At 36.4% G+C, this 16,770-nt stretch overlaps 2 long non-coding RNA genes across 5 annotated transcripts; one reads left to right on the top strand and one right to left on the bottom strand.

Annotated features, from left to right (window-relative positions):
• Positions 1 to 1,463: 1,463 nt before the first annotated feature.
• LOC115977337 lies at positions 1,464 to 11,575 on the top strand. Of its 4 annotated transcripts, XR_004088528.1 has the most exons (8): positions 1,464 to 1,803; positions 2,971 to 3,040; positions 4,759 to 4,904; positions 7,679 to 9,239; positions 9,580 to 9,650; positions 9,907 to 9,973; positions 10,658 to 10,764; positions 11,279 to 11,506. It is a non-coding gene; the product is annotated as an uncharacterized LOC115977337 (long non-coding RNA). The 4 variants fall into 4 exon arrangements; XR_004088526.1 differs by lacking the exon at positions 10,658 to 10,764 and having other exon boundaries at positions 9,094 to 9,239; XR_004088525.1 differs by lacking the exon at positions 10,658 to 10,764.
• LOC115977338 lies at positions 3,383 to 4,763 on the bottom strand. Its single transcript, XR_004088529.1, has 2 exons — positions 4,203 to 4,763; positions 3,383 to 3,739 (listed from the first exon to the last, which is right to left on the bottom strand). It is a non-coding gene; the product is annotated as an uncharacterized LOC115977338 (long non-coding RNA).
• Positions 11,576 to 16,770: the final 5,195 nt, after the last annotated feature.

Here is a 16,770-nt window from a genome sequence, read left to right as displayed (position 1 = left end):
GCTGCTCTGTTGCCACTCCTTTTCAAATGCTGAAAAGAGCACTAGGTGAAGGAGGAGGAGACATCTTTGATGTTCTGAATGATGTGCCCCTATTCACTGCCGGTATCACAGCCAGAAATACCCTGAATAACTGAGAGTGCATCGGACTCCACAAGGACATGGGAGATTCCTAAAACTGAAGCAAACAGCACCCCTTCTTGCAGCGCCAAAGCTTCAGTAGTTTCTGCAGAGAAAGGCGCCTGTAGGACTTTGCTTGACGCTGCAATGAGAGAGCCCAAACAGTCGCGAATCACCACACCAATACAAGAAGGTCTATCATCATCAAAAGCAGCATCGTCAACATTAACCTTGTAGAAACCCGGGGGAGGGGCTTGCCAAACCGATGGGGAAGGAGGCGGAGAAAAAACAGGGAGGGTGCAAGCAGCTTTGTACTCGCCCAGAGTTCTATTTGCCATCTCCCAAACCTGCCCTGGAGGAGTGCCAGAATCATCAAAAATAGCTTGATTGCGGTTCCACCAGATGGACCAAGCCACTGCAAAGAAAAGTTCCAGGTCATTTGAGGAACCTTTATCAATAAAGTCAAGAACAATGTCCACAGGATCTCTGGCTGAGTGAAGAACATCAACTGGACAATTGTGCCAATATGTCCAGGTTAGCTTAGCATGATCACAAAGGAAGAGAGCATGGGCAGTGGATTCAATAGCCATGTCGCAAAGAGGGCAGAAACTTGAACAATGAATACCCCTGTGACTTAAATTGAACATAGTGGGAAGGCCATTGACACAAAGGCGCCAAGCAAAAATTTTGAGTTTTTGAGGAACTTTTTGACTCCAAATCCTTTTCCACAGCAGCGTTTTTGAATTTGATGAGGAACACTCCCCAACCTCATTTGAGTCCACAAGGGAAGAAGCAATCACTACAAGAAAAATGAGCTATTGCGGCGGACCTATTGCGGCGGGTGCAAAATCTGCCGCTATAAGTCGTTTATTGCGGCACGTTTTGGGCCTGCCGCTGTAGAATAGATCTATTGCGGCGGGCCAGTTGTCCCGCCGCAATAGTTCTAGTATTTGCGGCATACTGTTACGGCGGGCCAATGAGCCGCCGTAACAAACCTGTTTTAGCGGCCCAAGCTTAGATATAGCGGCGGGTCAAATAGACCCTTACATTTCCCCCACTTTGGCCTAAATTTTCCCTCAGTTTTTTTGCCCCTTTTCATTTTTAGCGCCTTTTCATTTGTCCCACACACACACACTCTCTCTCTTTCTCAGACACTTCGAGAATCTCCTCACTGTCTCGTCTCTACCACTTCCCACAACCACAGCCATCACCACCCACCACCACCACCCAACCCACAACCACCAAATCACAAACAAAAGCCAACCCAGCAAACCCAACCCACAGCAAACCCAACCCAGCAAACTCACAGTCACCACCATCCACCATCACCCACCCACCTGCCACCACCATCACCCACCCACCTGCCACCACCATAAACCCCAACCCAAAATCAACCCACCACTAGCCACCACCACTAGAAAACAACGACCAAATCACAAAACCCAACCATCACAAATCACAAATCACAAAACAACCACCATCACAAAGACAAAATCCAGCCATCACAAAATTTCACCCACCACCAAACTGTGACCCACGACCCAGACCCACCATGACCAAGTGACCCACAGTGACCGCCGAAGCACTGTGACTCGCACCCATGGGAAATCGGTGAGAGGGAGAGAGAAAACGAGCAAGAGAGGGCCACAAACAACCCCACAAACGCTTCTCTCTCAGCTCCTCTAGGTATACTTTCATGTCCGATCCATATCTCTGAATATTTTCTGAAAGAAAAAAAAGAAAAAAAAGAAAAAAGAAACAGAAAAGCTTTCACAAAGATAATATAGAAAAAGCTTTAAAAGCTGCGTTTCTTTTGAAGTTGAAAGAGAAATTTCATTTTTGCATGTTTGATTTTTTTCCTTTTCGCGTGTTCTTCCAAACAGAGCCAGAATTTTCTGTATGTATTGTTTTTCGTGTTTTTCATGTGTTCTTTTTGTTAAAGATCTGAAACGATAATGTCTTGTTAATGATTCTTAACAAATATGCATGTTTGTCATGTCTTTTAGCCTCAGATTGACAAAACCCACATTTTGTTTTAGCGTTTTATAATGATTTATATTGTTGTTTGGAATATTGTTCTTATATTATATATTATATAAATTTGTCTCTGTGTGTGAATCTTATAAAAAAAGTGTTCTTTTGTTTGTGTTCTCATGTTGTGGACAAAACTATGCTGTATAATAATATATTATATATGTCCGAAGTTACCCTTTTTGTTTGATAAAAATATATATAAAATTTTGGGGGGTGTGTAATATTATTGAAATCAATATATAATTGTTGTGAGAGGGTATATGAAGCTTGGTTTTTTTAGATTGTTGATCTGTGATTCTATGATGGGTTGGCCTATTTTGATATTGCTATTTATTCTTTCGTAAATTTTGGTGTGTGTATAATATTATCGATATCGATATAATTGTTGTGAGAGGCTGTTGGAAGCTTGCTTTTTTAGATTGTTGAGTGGTGATTCTATGATGGGTTGGCCTATTTTGATGTTGTTATTTATTCTTTCGTAAATTATGGGGTGTGTATGATATTATTGAGCTCAATATAATTTTTGTGAGAAGTATTTGGAAACTTGTTGCTTAGATTGTTGATTGGTGACTATGATTTGTAGTCCTATTGGGGACCTTATTGTTATTAATGTTTGTGAGGGTTTTTTTGATATTATTTGTGCTCATTAATGTTGAATAGATTATAATATAATCCCAAGAGATGCCTTGCATTATTGTATGTGCTGCGAGAGATAAGTAAAAGTTTCTTTTCTCTTGTCTGCTTTCGCAGCTCTGATTTCGAATCAAAATCAATTAAAAATCACTTTCAAATTTTTTTATTTCCAATTTTTTGCTTTAGGGTTATAGAGAGAAAAAGTTTGTTCAGCCTCAGACCAATTTCTTCACAATCCCAAAAATACCTTCTTCAGGTATCTCTCTCTCTCTCTCTCTCTCTCTCTCTCTCTCTCTCTACTTTTCTTTCAATTTTTTAAGGTATTATAACATTGAATTTGTTTGTACTATTGATTTGTGTAAGCTTTTCGGTTTGAGAAAATTTTAGCTGTTTTTGTTTGTGTGGATGCAGTTTGACTATATGGGATTTGTTTTATTATGCAATTTGGAAGTGGGTTTGTGAGATTTGTGTAAGCTTTTCGGTTTGAGAAAATTTTAGCTGTTTTTGTTTGTGTGGATGCAGTTTGACTATATGGGATTTGTTTTATTATGCAATTTGGAAGTGGGTTTGTGATTGTTTCTCTTTTTCTAGTATTGGGTTGTGAGAATTGCTAATTAAAATTTCACTTCTTTAGTGTGTTTTGATGTTTCCTTTTTTACATGTTGTTGGGTTTTGTTGTGTGAATGAATGATTGTGTTGTTGAGCTCAAGTAGTTGGGTGTTGGGAGCTAAGTGCTTAGATTTTGATGTGGACATTATGGAGGGAACGGAATTGTTGTACTTTTAAGGACGTAGAAAGCACAGGGACTCAATTGATAGCAACGTTTAATAGTAACTCCATTGGAGAGTTTATAGAGTCTTTGCCTTTTTCTACATACTATTTCATTGTAATTCTTTATACTTATTGGTGTTCAGTGCACCTGAAGTAGTCTTTTGTCAATAGAATTATTATTTACCTGATGCGGGAGATGAAAGAGAATTATTATTTAATATTATTTATGTTTGCAAGTCAATTGTATTTTTATGTTTTAGGTCCTAGTAGTTTATTGGGCTTTTAGTATTTTAATTTAGAAGTAAGGTTATTTTTGTAATAAGGCAATTAGAGTTTCCTAGCCAGCAAGGGTATTTTTGTAATAAGGCAATTAGGGTTTCCTAGCCAATTAGAACTAGAGTTTAGTAATCTTTTATAAACAACCTATTGTACTCCTTGAGGAGACAGTTGATATTTTGATGAATGAAAACAATGGCCGTTTGGTCTTTCTTTGGTCTGGTGCTGACTCCAGGTCTACCCTAGGTGCTGACTCCTAGTGGTTTCCCCGCTTGGTGCTGACTCCAAGCAAGGCCTAGGTGCTGACTCCTAGGTCATATCTTTTATTTTTCCGTTCTTTCAATTTTGTTCTGGTTGTCCTGCGTCATTACCTCTTAAAAAAAAAAAGAGAAAGGTGAAGGGTGAGGTCCTAGCTTTAAGATCCATTGGCTGTTTGTGTAACTTACCAATAAAATAACTAAAATTTTATGTCGTAGTTTCAAATTTAGAATAGCCCATTCACTTGGAAAATCTGCGTATCTCTTTCATGCATATTTATGTGTCTGATGAAAGCATGAAGTCTATGTCATTATATCTAGTGGTAAACTAACTATATGTTGGTATAGAATGGTGTGATATCACTTAGGCATATCATTAATATATATATATATATATATATATTGCGTCAATATCCTTCTCTCTCTGTCTTTCTTATTGTATAAATATTAGAACAAAACAATTCCTTATAGAAGGATCTATGCACTATATTTGTTAAATTGAAACTGCTGTCCTTTTTTTGGGGGATGGTGGGAGCATGTCATAACAACCTCTGAGTTCTTGCTGTTTAATGTTGAAATGGTGGACTACTTTACTTTCAATTTTTTAGCTGGTATCTATATAACTATTGATTTATGTTGTTTTTATTTCCTTGGATTGGTGATTGTGGAGTGAAACTGGGTTCCATTAACCAGAGACTATAGCCATTGAAGATGCTGTCAGAGTTCTATTGCATGGTTTAGGGGAGGATATTAATAGAGAGGGTCTCAAGAAGACTCCTTTTCGTGTTGCCAAGGCACTTCGTGAAGGAACTAAAGGTGCTTTTTTAAACCTTCACTTTGTTAAATCTAACTGCCTCTGTAGTCTATTTTTACCATTGATTATTAGCTATTCTTTTCTACCTATTCCTTATAACATTTGTACATAAAAATGTTGGTTAGAATAATATTATAGAACACAATAGAATTTGAGGGGTTTTTTTATATAATTTTTGTATACATGCAGCTGTATTATGAACTCTCAATTAAAGTACTTACTTTTTATGGATTTTCATTGAGGTTGTCATTTTGCTTTGCCAGTTTGACTTTCCCTAAATGACTTACTTTTTGCCATGCATTAAAGTGATTGTGTTTGAATTTGTTATATTTGTTGTATATTTAGGTTGGTTTATGGCAATAGGTTGAAGAACTTACTAAAAAAGGAATGAGCAAAGCAGTTATAGTTGGTGGCATAGTTAGAGTAGAGTTTTTTTATTTTTGTGGGTCCCAAAAATTAAAGTTTATAGGTTTATTTGGTTTGCATCAATGGGGATTGATATCTTTTTTTTTGTTTTATTAAGTGATTATGTTTTCTGTTTCTTTTGTCCATGTTTGTGTGTTTTACTGTGCATATGTGATTTTTTTTGGTTGTTGCTCTTTTTTTTTTTTTTACTTGAGATGTGAGTTGAAGTAATGGTCAAATTTATAATTATTAAAACTATTATTGTGATTTTGGAGTGTCCTGCTGGTATAAGGATCCTCTCCATTTGAAATCCATTTCATGATTCATATTAAATGTGCAAATCTATAGGTGTATCTAGTGTCGTGTCATTTAAATTTGCAATTTGTAGTTCGTACACCATTAGATTAAGGAAATAAAACTTTAACCGTGAAATGGACTTTCTTGAATGAAATGGAGAGGATCCTGTGCTGCAGCTGACTTACTGGCTGTATTTGTATAGAATTTCGGTTGTACTATGATCTCTGTCATTTGGTAAAGTATAAAACTAGATTCCAAAACCTTCTGCTTATCATAAGCTCATAAAAGAAACAACCATGATAAGCTAAACAAACATGATAATGGTGGGCTTATCATGGGCCGGCCCCCTCCAAGATGTGTATTTGTTTACCATAATTAATTGGTGCGAAAATGAAATGGGGTTTTACTTAGCTGAAATGGAGATCGTGGTATAATGGTTATTGTTTGGTATTGTTTAAACTTTACATTGACATATCAAAATTTATTTTTGGCATCTTATCTTGATGGGGATTTGAAGCTACTGATATGTGTTTTCAGCGGAACCTGAGGTCATATATGCCTTCATCCCTTCCTGTTGAGAATAAGGACCAACTGGGTTAATAAATCTGTTGTCAAGCAATGAACTTTGAGTTTTTTGGTGGATAAATATTGAAAAATAGAATAGGAACTTTCTCTTTTTGTTTAGCCTTTTAGTCAGGCAGGGATAACATGATTGCTGTTATGTGCAGTGTTACCTTTTGTATCTTGACTGTGCATTGATAAGGCTTGTGTTTATTTGTGTGAGTGACACCCAGGTCTAGTTCTCATATATGGGGAACTCTGTCCTGTTTTTTTGTTTGTTTAAAAATAATTTTATTATCTTTTAAAAAATGATGGTGTCTTTAGGCCTGAAGTCCTGAAGAAAGTAAAATTGATAGTTACAATTGAAATGGAAAATAATCAATAAAATCTACAATGGAACTTATCTCACTGTGACCCAAAACTCGTGAACATTCAAACAAAATTCTCAGGAACTACAATTTTAGCTGAATAGCTGAGGCATCCACACCCTCAAAAGTTCGCTGGTTCCTTTCCTTTAATGAAGTCTGCAAAAGGCATAAAGGTACTAATTTCCATCTGTAAGAACAATAATTCCCGAACTACTTCCTTCATCTAGAAAGTAGTTGATGTAGAATGTATAGGTGAATAGCAGGAATTAAAAGAACAAAACAAAACCCTAGACTTTACCACCTTAGGGTGTTTGGCATCATCACCAAACATAGAACACAAATCAGACAATATCTTCTTATTTCAAAATACACTACTACGAAATATCTGGGGAGCCTCATCACCAAACATAGAACACAAATCAGACAATATCTTCTTATTTCAAAATACACTACTATGAAATATCGGGGGAGCCTCTTCTTATAGGCTCCAAATTACAACCATAATAAATGCCACCGAATTTGAAGATACAGAAGTAAAAAATAAGGGCTACAAAGATCAATTTGAAGATACTGACACCAAAATTAAGGGGTAGTACATCCCCTTAATTTTGAAGGTCTTAATCTTTCAATCATAATCTCTCTCTCTCTTTGAGTGTGTGTATCAAAAAATTTTCGTTAGTTGTAACTTATTTATGAATTTCAATTGCATTGTTAATTCATTGAAATGATAGATTATGTCTCTACCTCTTTTCGCTACTAGACTATCATATGCAACTGTAACTAACTTGATAAACAACTATAATTCATTAATTGTAAAAAATGAGTTTGACTTAACTTTTAGATCTTTATTTATTCTTCTTGTTTTAAGCAGAAACAAATGTAGGAAACAAATGAATTTGACTTAACTTCCAAATTGTTTTAGAAGATTTTGTCCAACTTTAATAAAGCTTGTTGAGTGTGCTTTGGTATCTGGACATTTCTGCATAATCAGTAATCACTTTGTTTGGATATCATTTTTTTTTAATCTTTTACCTAGTAACGTAGATCCTTCTTGAATTTCCCGTGCCTAATCAGTGTCAAATAAAAACTGCATCTTTGAGTTTGAAGTTGGTTTTTTCTTATTTCTTTCTCCTAATGTGTACAAGAGAATTGTCTAGCAGTGATGAGAAAAAATATAAAGCACTGAAGCGGGCAACTGAAAGGGAGATTTCTCAAAGTGTTGTTGTCATCTGTTGCACATGTGTTGGTGCTGGAGATCCTCGATTGGCAAATTTTAGGTTCCGTCAGGTTGAAATGTATCTAACATGTGGAAGTTTGTCCAGGATTCACTAGTTTAAAAGCTTACTCTTTTTAACTTTTTGTTTTTTGTTTTGCTGCTATTGGTATTGTGCATTTGGATCATTCACAGTGGTTTTATTTTTTTGGATTTTTCTATTCACTGATTTTTTTGGAATGTTTTTCTAAAAAGTTAACCTCTTTTTAACTGAGAAGCTCTCTAGCTTTTTTGGCTTTTGAGTGTTTGACAAATTGCGTTAAACAATGCTTTAAAGTGGTAGATTTATAAAGCATGATTAGTGAATTGTATAGTTTTTTCAATAAAAGCTTCAAATTTTAGCTTCCTAATCATGAAGGTTGATGTAGTTGAGCTTTAAACTAGTTTTCTATTGGGGAGGGTTTGGGAATTGGGATAAGCGTAGGTCTTAGTTTTTTTTCTAAAATGCATTGAAAATGCTGTTACTATTAGTTGTATGCATAATTTATATGTTTTTAATATATTTCATTCTTCTTTATTTAGGTTTTTTATTTATTAGTGCTCGTTTAGATGGAGAAACAAATTTTTATAAATCTTTTCCCCTTTAAGAAAGAAACCAAATAGAATTCTCTTTTTTTTTTCTTCCTTTTTTTGAGAGAGAATTTGATTGGGAGGCATTGACTCTCTCCCTCAACAACACATGATGAGCCAATCCAGCCAAGGACTATAATATGAGCGAGTGAAACTTCCTCCAATCACAAAACATTGTGATTCTGTATTATGGGTCCCAAACCTTCACCTTGATTCTCATTGGTGCGTGTGGTACACAAACACATGGTTGAGAGTGGAATTTTCTTACAAATTGGCTTGGGAAAAGATAGAAGAAGCAAAAAAAAAAAAAAAAATGCATAATATAGTATAGTATAGAGTTTTTTTAAATAAAAGAGTGTCAGAGGTTAGGGTCAAGTGAACGTGCAGTATTTGAAGTACAGATCTGGATCCACTCAAAGCACCAAACTCAAATTAAACAACACAAAATCAGTACAATATACACAATACATCACAACACACCAACACTTCTCTCACTCACTGCCACTCTTACTGGTCTTTTGTTTTTATACTTTCAAAGGAGAAAGAGAGGAGAGAGTGTGTGTCTGTGTGAGGTAGTGTTTAGAAAGAGAGAGAATCTAGAGAGAGAGAGTGCTTAGGTAACTAGCTTTCAGCTTCTTCACTGCTCACTTAATAGCCCTGACCCCAAGAAACAAAGCAACAGCAGTGAAGCGATTGAATGGTTCTTCTCTGCTCCAGCTGCTGCTGCTAGACTCTGCAAACCAGCATAGGAAGAAGGCGGTGGTTTGGCTTTTGTAGTAAAGATTGACACTTTGACTGCTATTATTTATGTTTGAAGAGGGAAAGAGAGAGAAACAGCAACAAGAAAGTACCTTCTTTCATGGGTAAGCCTAATATTTCTCTCATAATACCCCAAGAGCTGGCTCTTTCAACTTTCAACTTTGAAATTGGAAAAAAAAGGATGAGAAAAATGTAAAAGGGTTTATAAAGAGAAATACAAGTAACACTGCATGTCAATCTGTAACATTCAGTTCATTATTAGAAATTGAAAGAATACAAGGAATATAAAGAGAAATACAAGTAACACTGCATGTCCTTATGCTGTAATTTCATTTTGGATGCTATTAATGAGATAATTAGTAATTTCATTCAAAGAGATTATGCTGTAATTTCATACCAAATTCTTTTATTTATTTATTTATCATTTTGGTGCAAATATACTAGCTGCTGTGGGTGCTAGGGCTACCACTTCCATCACAACAAATCCATTGTGTGCTGTTAAGACCAGACTCCAGGTAAGTTGGGTGTGCTTCTGTTTGTAACGCCTTGTCTCCTTTCAATAAAATTATATATATATATATATATATATTATTCTGTTTGCACTCATGAGTTTGTAGTTGAAGCTGTTTTATATTTCATCTTGCATAACACAAACTTGTGTGTTGTTTCTAGATATGCTTCCTTTGTGACTCACTCTCAGCTGAATTGCTTTGAAGTGAGTCTTGTTTGAAGATTAACTTAGGTTTATATATATTCTTTTCTTGTTGGCAGATTGCAAAAAGAAGAGGCACTATAAGTTCGTGTAATCAAAGCAAGTGAATTTGGTGAAAGACTTAAGGTTCTCTCTCTCTCTCTCTCTCTCTGTGTTTGTGGTGGGTTGTTGAATTGGGACAAGCAGGTGGCTTGCATGGAGTAATAAGGTGGTTTTAACTGATATTAGGAGTGTTGACTGTTTTGTGTAATATTAGATGATTGTTGTTGAGTTTTTTTTTTTTTTTTTTTTTTTTTTTTTTTTTTTTTTTTTTTTGAGTTTTAATTCATTTTAAGGGCTTCTCTCTATCTTTTTTATATGTGGAACGCTAAAATGGAATTGCATATTTAAAGAGATGTCCATTCCTAAAGAATATTGCTAGTAATGATGTTATAGTTACCAAATGTATTGATAACTTCTCTATGCATTTAAATTCATTGTTTGATTAGGAACATAGCTAAAAGTGAATTATTAAAGATGATTTGTTTCTTAAATGAAAGTGAAATTGTGTAAATGAAATGTATGTTAACTCTTGGTTTGTGTTTTCATGAAATCACATTTTTAAATTGATATATTTCAATTTGATGTTAGCCAATACGCATTTCTTTTTATTGTGGGGTAATTTGATTGTTGGATTACATAGCAAACTCCATTTTATCGTGGAAATGTTATTCTTACTGAGTTGAGGCCTTTATGTTTAGTTCCTTTGTTATATTATAGCATACCTAGTGGATTGATATGACTTCTTTTTTTTTTTTTTTTTTTTTGGAGAGGTTCATGTGATGAGTTGCTTGTAGAATGCCAATTTTCTCTTGAGGGTTACTGGTTGTTGTGGCAAAGTAGCACCAACAATTTTGGCACTGTTGCCTTTGGTTATGGTGAGGGGGACACTAGCTTTGTGTGCATAATTTTTGCATCATTCTGGGTTTTAAGATTCTCCTTTACAAGATTCCCAATGGAGAATTTATTGTTCTACCATCAAAAAGTTGAAAGATAACGAAATTTTAAAGTGATATCGTATTATATGAAACAATAATCATAATGTAATTTTTCTTTCTTTCTTTTTAGTGGCATCATATCATCTTGACAATTAGGCAACTTATCAATCTTATATATTGACATAAAGTGTAAAGATATTAATTAGATATTAATTAGTGTAAAGATATTCTTTCTTGTTATGCCTCTGCTTTGTAATTTCAAATTTTCAAAACTAGGAAGCTGCAAAGAGAGGTGGTCCTCCCATAAAAGATCAAGACAAACTATAATGGTCAATCTAAAAGATCAAGAAACATCTCTTCATTTAACTTGTTCCCATTTTTTACCTTGGTAATATTTTCTTGTCATTCTATTTCATTTATACGCACTTATTAAGTAATCATACTTTGTATGTAGGATGCTCCTCTGATCGAACAATCTCCAGCTCTCCCCAAATCATTAGCCGCATCTCATCAACCAAGAAGCTTATAAGTTTTATCTTGGAGTTCTTAGACTTTTTTGTGTACAAAGAACTATAGAAGAAGAACCGCATTTTTTCAAGTCTTGAAGGATATTTTTAAACACCTTGAAACTTTGATTATAGTATTAGATTAATTTCAGCGGTTGTTTTATTCAAATGACCACATCTTTTTTTTTGTTAATTTTAAGATGATGGTTATATACAATGTTATATATTTGATAATATATTTCTATGTTAATATTACGTTAGTTTCAAGACATTTGTGGTGTTGTTAATTAGTTACATTTGTGGTATTATGTTAGGAGAATTAAAACTATTACAGGTTCTTTGTAACAGGCTTGTGAATTATTTATTTATTAGCAAACTGCGGTTTTAAAACCCACTGTGAAAAAAAAAACACCTATAGCGGCGGTCAAAAACCGCTGCTAAAGGTTAAAAAGTACAATTAATTTATTTCGGTTGACTGTCTATAGCGGCGCCTTTTGCCTGTCGCTAAAGGTAGAGACCAATAGCGGCGGGCATGACTACCGCCGCTAAAAGTCAATTCCACAAATTTTGAACACATATAGCAGCGGTTTTATACCCGCCGCTAAAAGGTACATCTATAGCGGCGCTTTTTGTGACCGCCGCAATCGACCTATAGTGGCACTGCAACACTGGCGGGACAGCCCGCCGCAATAGCACCCGCCGCTATAGGTCGAATGTACCTTTAGCGGCGGTTCTAGCCCGCCGCAATAGCCCGTTTTTCTTGTAGTGAATGTGGTATGCGCTTTTGACAGTAAAGACCCCCCGCTTATTGCCAATCCAAATAAGGTTGTCTTCGGGGAGATTATAATTAAGGGGAATTTTTAAGATCTTGCTAGCATCATAGGGCAAAAACATGGCCTTGACCAAATCTACTTTCCACCATTTGGTATCATTATCAATAAGGGAAGATACCATAGGATAGTCATCAAAATCAGTTTGGGGCGTAATCACTTTGAAAGAGGAGGGCGTTGGCAGCCACTTATCCTCCCATATATGAATTCGACGGCCATTACCCACCCTCCATCTAGTGCCTCTCTTAATCACCTCAAGACTATTATGAATACTTCGCCAAGCGTAAGAGGGATTGCTTCCTTTTTTGGAGTTGAGGACTTCATCATGGGGAAAATATTTGGCTTTAAATATCCGAGCTATCAAAGTGTTTGGGTTGGTGAGGATTCTCCAACCTTGCTTAGCCAACATGGCAAGATTGAAAGCTTGGATGTTTCTAAAACCCATACCGCCAAAGAACTTTGATTTACACATCTTCTTCCAACTAACCCATGATATTTTGTTCTCATCACCCCTTTGCCCCCACCAGAAATTCCTCATCAAATTTTCAAGGTCTTTGCAAAGTGTCTTAGGGAGTTGGAAGCAACTCATTGTGTACGTAGACACTGCTTGGGCAACCGCCTTGATAAGGATCTCTCTCCCCCCAATTGAAAGGAGCTTTCCCTTCCAACCAACCAGCTTTTTTGCCACCCTTTTCTTAACTTCCGCAAACACCAAAGCCTTAGATTTGCCAAAGATGGAGGGGAGCCCCAAGAATTTATAGTGCTTGGAGTCTTGCATTGGTCCAAGAATATTTAAAATGCATTCCTTTCTCTCTTGCGGGGTGTTAGGGCTAAAAAAGACGGAAGACTTGTCGGTATTGATTTTTTGCCCCGAGGCCGCTTCATAGCGGCTGAGGATGTCAACAAGATGCTGACATTCTTGGACCGATGCTTTGCAAAAAAAGAGGCTATCGTCGGCGAAGAAGAGGTGAGTAAGGGAAGGGTAGCCCTTGCCGATAGCAATTCCATTTATTTGCTTGTCCCGAGCAGCTTTGTGAAAGAGAGCGGAAAGGCTTTCAGCACAATGAAGAAAGAGGTAGGGGGAAAGGGGATCCCCCTGCCTTATGCCTCTTGTGGGGGTAATGTTTCCACAAGCCTCACCATTGATAATAACTGAGTAGGACACAGAAGAGATGCAATTCATAATCAGGTCCACCCATTTTTTAGCAAAGCCCATCTTAATCATAACCTCATAAATAAAATTCCATTCTACTCTATCAAAAGCTTTACTCATATCTAGCTTAATAGACATGTAACTTTCCTTCCCCTCATTCCTGTGGTTTAAATAATGCATAAATTCAAAGGCTATTAAGATATTATCCGAAATAAAACGACCCGGAATGAAAGCACTTTGATTTTCAGTGATGATACTTGGGAGGATTAGTTTGAGTCTATTAGCAAGAACTTTTGATATGAGCTTGTATGTAGTGTTGCATAGGCTAATTGGGCGGAAGTCTGCCATTTTTGAGGGCTGGTTGGATTTTGGGATAAGGGCAATATTAGTCTTATTAATTTCAGATATAGGCATATTTGAGTTCAAAACATTTAAAACCATATTTATGATATTTAACCCTACAATGTCCCAATATTTATGGAAAAAGATTGCAGACATACCATCCGGTCCAGGAGCTTTGGTTGAGTGGAGCTGCTTGAGTGCAATGGTGACTTCATCTCTTGTAAAGGCCTTGGTGAGCTCAGCATTCATATCCTCCGTAACACACCTAGATAATGCATGGGTGACTTCATTAATTCCACTTGGAGAGGAGGTGGAATAAATCTTCTCAAAATATGATATTGCAGCAGCAGTGATGCTGTCCTTATTCTCACACCAAACACCGTCCTCATTCCAAAGCCCCAAAATGGTGTTTTTTTTCCTTCTTTCCGAGGCATGGGCGTGAAAAAACTTTGTGTTTCGGTCCCCTTCCTTGTACCAATGAGTCTTGCTGCGCTGTCTCCAAATGATCTCTTCACTATCCAACAGATCATTAATTTCCCTTCTAAGCTGGTTGACTTCAGCCCCTTATTGCCTCTGTCATCAATGGAAAGAGACGAGAGGGCTCTTTTCTTTTCTTGGATTTTCTTTGTAATATTTCCCACTACATTCTGGTTCCAAGTTGAAAGAGCAGCAGCACATCTTTGGAGGTTGGAAGCAATCCCATCCGGCGTGATGGCAAGGGTGCCGGAATTCCAGGCAGCATCAATGACTTCTCTGCAATCATCTCTTTTGGTCCACATCGCCTCAAAATGGAACCTAAGATTGCGCTTATTAACCGGGCGGGAGGGGTCTGTGGTGATAAGAATACAATGGTCTGATGTTGATTCAACCAGATGATGCACAATTGGATCCTTGAAATGATTAAGCCACTCAGAGTTAGCAAAGGCTCTGTCCAAACGAAGCAAAATTCTGTTGCTCCCCTCCTTCATATTGCACCAGGTAAAATCAGGGCCACAAAACCCCAAATCCTTAAATCCACATAAATTCACAACTTGCCGGAATTTGTCCATTTGGCATTGAGAACGAAGAGCACCACCTGCTTTTTCAGTCATTGAAAGAATTTCATTAAAGTCACCACAGCAAAACAAGGGAAAATTAAACTGACTATTAAGAAAAGAAAGGAGTTTCCAGGAATCTTCCCTAAGATGAGTTTCAGGATGCTCGTAAAACCCAGTGAACCTCCACACAAAACCATTGCTAGATTCTGTAATAACCGCATCAATGTGATAGTCTGAATAGCTCTTAATTTCCAGAACAGTGTCATTGGACCAGAGCAGAGCAAGGCCACCCCTACGTCCTCTACTAGGAACAATAAGTCCATTTGAAAAACCCAGCTTGTACTTAACTTTCTCCATACGCCTGCTAATCAATTTTGTCTCCGAGAGGAAGACGAGTTTGGGATTCCAGCGCCGCAAATAATCACGGAGCGCAAAAACTGTCCGGGGGTTCCCAATTCCCCGGCAGTTCCAACATAGGGAATTCATTGCTCCCGGCGGTGCTGCTCAGCAGTCACCGCCGATCTCTCAATGTTATTTTGTGCTTCAGTTTGACATGACTCACGTTGTTTCTTCTGGGGCTTGTTTACGTTCTCTGCTAGAAACTCACACGTTGCTGCTCTTTTGGAACTTGAGAGCCTAATTGGACTTTGGTCATTAAGATTAGTGTTTTGAGTTCCCTTTCCTTGGGCTCTAGCAATCCTTTTAATGCTTCTTCTTTTCGGGCTTAAAGAAATGTTGCTGGACTCACTAATAGGTGTGGGGCTGTTAACGGGCTCCTTTGTATTTGAAGTGGTGCTGGTGGGCTCACTTGCATGGGAGGAATTGCTAATGGGTTTCTTTGGGCTGGTTGGTTTATGGGCCTCTAATGCATGCTTAAAACAGCCCACAGCAGAAGGCAAGGCTTCTACTTCCTTTCCTGCCTCTACCGGTATTTGGGCATCACGTGAAAGCTTTTCTAGAGAGGGTGCAGGGCTCAAGGAACGTACCGTATTTGGACATAAAGTCTTGAGCACTTGATAAAGTTACCAATAAAGCAGTCAATCTTGGTGGGCTGATTTTGTATCTTTCTCGTTTTATATGATACTAGTTTGAGTGGCACCTTCAAGGCACGTGTTATTCTTTTGAGTGAGTAAATTAAGATAGAATTTATGTTTGAAGAAGAATGAAACTATTTATTTAAACTTAGAATAACTATTTTAATATATGAGTATTTATTTACCATGATAGTTTAGAAGAAATTTTTATCTAAAGGTTAGTGAAATAAATATAAAATTCTGAATTCAAATTGTAGCATTCACAAATACTATACATTTTGATTTTGTGGTAATGTAACATATTTCAAAGAATCATATATTTGTATAAAACTAATGGGGAGTATGGAAGTTGGAAAAAAAAAAATTCTATTAAGTTGCAGGTGCTTAAGTTAAAAATTTTTTTATTAAATTAAAAAAAATTTATGTTAACGATATTTTTACAATAATTTTACAACAAATATTAAATAACATGTTCTTAAAAAAAAAAAAAAAAACTTAATCACGTAATTTTTTTGCTAATCATCTTTATCACATAATTGTGTAGCAAAAGAAGCACTATTTCTATCCTTATCTTGGTTTGGTCAGGCAACAGTGAGTTGAAACTTTTGAGCAAGATAAGTTCCGGTCATTAGGATAATCAGTTCCGGTCATTAGCTTGTAATAATTTAATAATTAGAATACAGGCCTCTTGGATCTTGCAGAGAAAAAGTGTGTTTTAGTTTAAAATTGTCTTAGGCTTTACTTTAATTACACCAAAATCCGAATATTTTTAAACTCTTGATGGACCCAGACCCAGTATACTTTTTTTTTTTTTTTTTGCTGAATCAGACCCAGTATACATATGAGAGGATGTAGTTGTAACGTTGAAGTAACTAATAATTTTTCATTAGGACAATTATTAGTTTGTATATTAATATTATTTGAAACATGGCAAAATGAGTTTGAAACTTCATACCGACAGTTACAATTATTTGAGTTGATTCTTGATGGTGGAAGTAATAATGGTTGCCTTCCAAAAGTCATTAGCACTAATAAAGTTATTAA

The sequence above is a fragment of the Quercus lobata genome, chromosome 2 (assembly GCF_001633185.2).
Source record: "Quercus lobata isolate SW786 chromosome 2, ValleyOak3.0 Primary Assembly, whole genome shotgun sequence".
Classification (NCBI taxonomy): domain Eukaryota; kingdom Viridiplantae; phylum Streptophyta; class Magnoliopsida; order Fagales; family Fagaceae; genus Quercus; species Quercus lobata.
Note: the sequence above shows the minus strand (reverse complement) of the source record. Positions and strands in the feature narration are given on the sequence as shown.